This window comes from Oncorhynchus mykiss, chromosome 1, assembly GCF_057628025.1.
Source record: "Oncorhynchus mykiss isolate SJ-2025 chromosome 1, ASM5762802v1, whole genome shotgun sequence".
Taxonomy (NCBI): domain Eukaryota; kingdom Metazoa; phylum Chordata; class Actinopteri; order Salmoniformes; family Salmonidae; genus Oncorhynchus; species Oncorhynchus mykiss.
In genome coordinates this window covers 35,722,532-35,728,531 of record NC_143022.1, presented here as the reverse complement: position 1 = coordinate 35,728,531, position 6,000 = coordinate 35,722,532, and positions in this window count along the sequence as shown.

Below are 6,000 nucleotides of genomic sequence, written 5' to 3'. Positions count from 1 at the left end.
TGAGTCCACCTGTGGTAAATTCAATTTTATTGGACATGATTCGGAAAGGCGCACATCTGTCTATTTAAGGTCTCACAGTTGAAAGTGCATGTCAGAGCAAAAACCAAACCATGAGGTCGAAGGAATTGTGCTTTGAGCTCCGAGACAGGATTGTGTTGAGGCACAGATCTGGGGAAGGGTACCAAAAAATTATGCAGAATTGGCCTCCATCATGGTCCTTTCCAAGATCGCATAGCAGTTCAGACGTCTTTTGTCCTCGTCTTGTCGTGTCCTGTATATATATATATTTACAACTTTTTTCACATACATTTTATTTTTATTTTCTATCAACTCATCTTCTAAACACTCTCCTGCAACCAGCCTCACCAATTTATATTTATAAAAAAGTATTATTTACCTCAGATCTGCAATCCTTCAGGAAGCTAGCCAGAAACTCCAGGAGGCTGGCCAGAAACTAGCCAGAAGCTAGCCAGGAGCTAGCCCAGAAGCTAATCAGAAGCTAACCACGGTTTGTGGTCATCGGCTGTCCTTTAGTTCGAAAATCTATCGAAAATCTATCGCCAGTTTTGTACGGCGCAGCGCGGCTCGGAACGGAACATACCGGACCAATTTTTCTCTCCATGTCCCTGGATTTCAACTGCTCTCTGGACATTCATACCCGGATCTCACAGCTAGCTAGCTGCTATCCGTGTGACAGTCGGCTTTCGTCGATTCCGGAGCAAACATCGATTGTTCCGGTGCTAGCCAGCTCCGTCAATCACGCCTGAGTCCCATCATTCACTCCTGGGCTGCAGTCACCTATCCGGACCCGTTTCACTGCCTACGCGGAGCCCCACCGGGCCTTCACAACCGGACTGCCGACGTTATCTACCTGAAGGAGATCCGGCTGGCTCCTCTGTCGCGACGTTACCGGAACGCCCATCTGCGGCCCGCTATCCGTTAGCTGTCTTTCCGGCTGCTATCTGAATAGACAATCGGACAATTTATTTATTTGAATTATTATGTTTTCTTCTCGGGCCTCTATAACTATATCTATTGTTCTTATTTTTGTTGTTGTGTGATTTGGATTAATCCCCTCTACCACACGGAACCCCACTAATCTACTGACCGAACGCAAGAGGTGGCTAACAACAGACTCCATCCTATGCTAGCTTGCTACCGGTTGGCTTGGCTAGCTGTCTAAATCGCCGTGACCCTAAACCAACCTCTCCACTCACTGGACCCTTTTGATCACTCGACTAAGCATGCCTCTCCTTAATGTCAATATGTCTTGTCCATTGCTGTTCTGGTTAGTGTTTATTGGCTTATTTCACTGTAGAGCCTCTAGTCCTGCTCACTATACCTTATCCAACCTATTAGTTCCACCACCCACACATGCAATGACATCTCCTGGTTTCAATGATGTTTCTAGAGACAATATCTCTCTCTTCATCACTCAATACCTAGGTTTACCTCCACTGTATTCACATCCTACCTTACCTTTGTCTGTACATTATACCTTGATGCTATTTTATCGCCCCCAGAAACCTCCTTTTACTCTCTGTTCCAGACGTTCTAGACGACCAATTCTTATTGCTTTTAGTCGCACCCTTATCCTACTCCTCCTATGTTCCTCTGGCGATGTAGAGGTGAATCCAGGCCCTGCAGTGCCTAGCTCCACTCCTATTCCCCAGGCGCTCTCTTTTGACGACTTCTGTAACCGTAATAGCCTTGGTTTCATGCATGTTAACATTAGAAGCCTCCTCCCTAAGTTTGTTCTATTCACTGCTTTAGCACACTCTGCCAACCCTGATGTTCTAGCTGTGTCTGAATCCTGGCTTAGGAAGACCACCAAAAATTCAGACATTTTAATTCCAAACTACAACATTTTCAGACAAGATAGAACTGCCAAAGGGGGCGGTGTTGCAATTTACTGCAAAGATAGCCTGCAGAGTTCTGTCCTACTATCCAGGTCTGTACCCAAACAATTTGAACTTCTACTTTTAAAAATCCACCTTTCTAAAAACAAGTCTCTCACCGTTGCCGCCTGCTATAGACCACCCTCTGCCCCCAGCTGTGCTCTGGACACCATATGTGAACTGATTGCCCCCCATCTATCTTCAGAGCTCGTGCTGCTAGGCGACCTAAACTGGAACATGCTTAACACCCCAGCCATCCTACAATCTAAACTTGATGCCCTCAATCTCACACAAATTATCAATGAACCTACCAGGTACCTCCCCAAAGCCTTAAACACGGGCACCCTCATAGATATCATCCTAACCAACTTCCCCTCTAAATACACCTCTGCTGTCTTCAACCAAGATCTCAGCGATCACTGCCTCATTGCCTGCATCCGTAATGGGTCAGCGGTCAAACGACCTCCTCTCATCACTGTAAAACGCTCCCTGAAACACTTCAGCGAGCAGGCCTTTCTAATCGACCTGGCCGGGGTATCCTGGAAGGATATTGACCTCATCCCGTCAGTAGAGGATGCCTGGATATTTTTTAAAAATGCCTTCCTAACCATCTTAAATAAACATGCCCCATTCAAGAAATTTAGAACCAGGAACAGATATAGCCCTTGGTTCTCCCCAGACCTGACTGCCCTTAATCAACACAAAAACGTCCTATGGCGTTCTGCATTAGCATCGAACAGCCCCCGTGATATGCAGCTGTTCAGGGAAGCTAGAAACCATTATACACAGGCAGTTAGAAAAGCCAAGGCTAGCTTTTTCAAGCAGAAATTTGCTTCTTGCAACACTAACTCAAAAAAGTTCTGGGACACTGTAAAGTCCATGGAGAATAAGAACACCTCCTCCCAGCTGCCCACTGCACTGAAGATAGGAAACACTGTCACCACTGATAAATCCACCATAATTGAAAATTTCAATAAGCATTTTTCTACTGCTGGCCATGCTTTCCACCTGGCTACTCCTACCCCTGTCAACAGCACTGCACCCCCAACAGCAACTCGCCCAAGCCTTCCCCATTTCTCCTTCTCCCAAATCCATTCAGCTGATGTTCTGAAAGAGCTGCAAAATCTGGACCCCTACAAATCAGCCGGGCTAGACAATCTGGACCCTTTCTTTCTAAAATTATCTGCCGAAATTGTTGCCACCCCTATTACTAGCCTGTTCAACCTCTCTTTCGTGTCGTCTGAGATTCCCAAAGATTGGAAAGCAGCTGCGGTCATCCCCCTCTTCAAAGGGGGGGACACTCTTGACCCAAACTGCTACAGACCTATATCTATCCTACCATGCCTTTCTAAGGTCTTCGAAAGCCAAGTCAACAAACAGATTACCGACCATTTTGAATCTCACCATACCTTCTCTGCTATGCAATCTGGTTTCAGAGCTGGTCATGGGTGCACCTCAGCCACGCTCAAGGTCCTAAACGATATCTTAACCGCCATCGATAAGAAACATTACTGTGCAGCCGTATTCATTGATCTGGCCAAGGCTTTCGACTCTGTCAATCACCACATCCTCATCGGCAGACTCAACAGCCTTGGTTTCTCAAATGATTGCCTCGCCTGGTTCACCAACTACTTCTCTGATAGAGTTCAGTGTGTCAAATCTGAGGGTCTGTTGTCCGGACCTCTGGCAGTCTCTATGGGGGTGCCACAGGGTTCAATTCTTGGACCGACTCTCTTCTCTGTATACATCAATGAGGTCGCTCTTGCTGCTGGTGAGTCTCTGATCCACCTCTACGCAGACGACACCATTCTGTATACTTCCGGCCCTTCTTTGGACACTGTGTTAACAACCCTCCAGGCAAGCTTCAATGCCATACAACTCTCCTTCCGTGGCCTCCAACTGCTCTTAAATACAAGTAAAACTAAATGCATGCTCTTCAACCGATCACTACCTGCACCTACCCGCCTGTCCAACATCACTACTCTGGACGGCTCTGACTTAGAATACGTGGACAACTACAAATACTTAGGTGTCTGGTTAGACTGTAAACTCTCCTTCCAGACCCATATCAAACATCTCCAATCCAAAGTTAAATCTAGAATTGGCTTCCTATTTCGCAACAAAGCATCCTTCACTCATGCTGCCAAACATACCCTTGTAAAACTGACCATCCTACCAATCCTCGACTTTGGCGATGTAATTTACAAAATAGCCTCCAATACCCTACTCAACAAACTGGATGCAGTCTATCACAGTGCAATCCGTTTTGTCACCAAAGCCCCATACACTACCCACCATTGCGACCTGTACGCTCTCGTTGGCTGGCCCTCGCTTCATACTCGTCGCCAAACCCACTGGCTCCATGTCATCTACAAGACCCTGCTAGGTAAAGTCCCCCCTTATCTCAGCTCGCTGGTCACCATAGCATCTCCCACCTGTAGCACACGCTCCAGCAGGTATATCTCTCTAGTCACCCCCAAAACCAATTCTTTCTTTGGCCGCCTCTCTTTCCAGTTCTCTGCTGCCAATGACTGGAACGAACTACAAAAATCTCTGAAACTGGAAACACTTATCTCCCTCACTAGCTTTAAGCACCAACTGTCAGAGCAGCTCACAGATTACTGCACCTGTACATAGCCCACATATAATTTAGCCCTATCAACTACCTCTTTCCCATCTGTATTTAATTTATTTATTTATTTTGCTCCTTTGCACCCCATTATTTTTATTTCTACTTTGCACATTCTTCCATTGCAAAACTACCATTCCAGTGTTTTACTTGCTATATTGTATTTACCTTGCCACCAAGGCCTTTTTTTGCCTTTACCTCCCTTCTCACCTCATTTGCTCACATTGTATATAGACTTGTTTATACTTTATTATTGACTGTATGTTTGTTTTACTCCATGTGTAACTCTGTGTTGTTGTATCTGTCGAACTGCTTTGCTTTATCTTGGCCAGGTCGCAATTGTAAATGAGAACTTGTTCTCAACTTGCCTACCTGGTTAAATAAAGGTAAAATAAAAATAAAATAAATAAAATTCTTAAATGGAAGAAGTTTGGACCCACCATGACTCTTCCTAGAGCTGACTGCCCTGCCAAACGGAGCAATTGGGGGAGAACGGCCTTGGTCAGGGGAGGGTGACCAAGAACCCGATGGTCACTCTGACAGATTTCCAGAGTTCCTCTGTGAAGATGGGATCATCTCTGCAGCACTCCACTAATCAGGCTTTTATGGAAGAGCGGCCAGACGAAAGCCACTCCTCAGTAAATGGAACATGACAGCCCGCTTAGAATTAGCCAAAAGGACTCTCAGACAATGAGAAACCAGATTATCTGGTCTGATAAAACCAAGACTGAACTCTTCGGCCTGAATGCCAAGCGTCACATCTGGAGGAAGCCTGGCACCATCCCTATGGTGGAGCATGGTGCTGGCAGCATCATGCTGTGGGGATGTTTTTCAGTGGCAGGGACTGGGAGACTAGTCAGGAACGAGGGAAAGATTAATGGAGCAAAGTACAGAGAGGTCCTTGATGAAAACCAACTTCAGAGCGCTGAGGACCTCAGACTGGTGCAAAGGTTCACCTTCCAACAGGACAATGACCCTAAGCACACAGCCAAGACAACGCAGGAGTGGCTTTGGGACAAGTCTCTGAATGTCCTTGAGTGGCCCAGCCAGAGCCCGAAATTGAACCCGATCAAAAATCTCTGAAGAGAACTGAAAATAATTGTGCAGTGACGCTCCCCATTCAACCTGAAAGAGCTTCAGAAGATTATTATAAATTTGCAAATATGGCTAAATGCTCAACCATTAAAGGTTAGAGACTTGCTGACACTCTTATCTGTCCCTTATATACATGTAATTATTAGGGAACTACTACCACATGTCACTTAAATTGGTCCAGCACTCTCATTAACAGGTGCAGCAAGTATAGCCTCTTACAAGGCACGCCTCTAAATTTGTTCATAAGCCACAACAATACCATGCACCCACAAAATGTTTTTTATGCTCCAAAATTACAGTATGGTATTGTATTCTGTGGGGGTGGTAATTACAGTCAATAACTTGCAGCACAGTAGCCAGTAAATTACTGTTGATTTC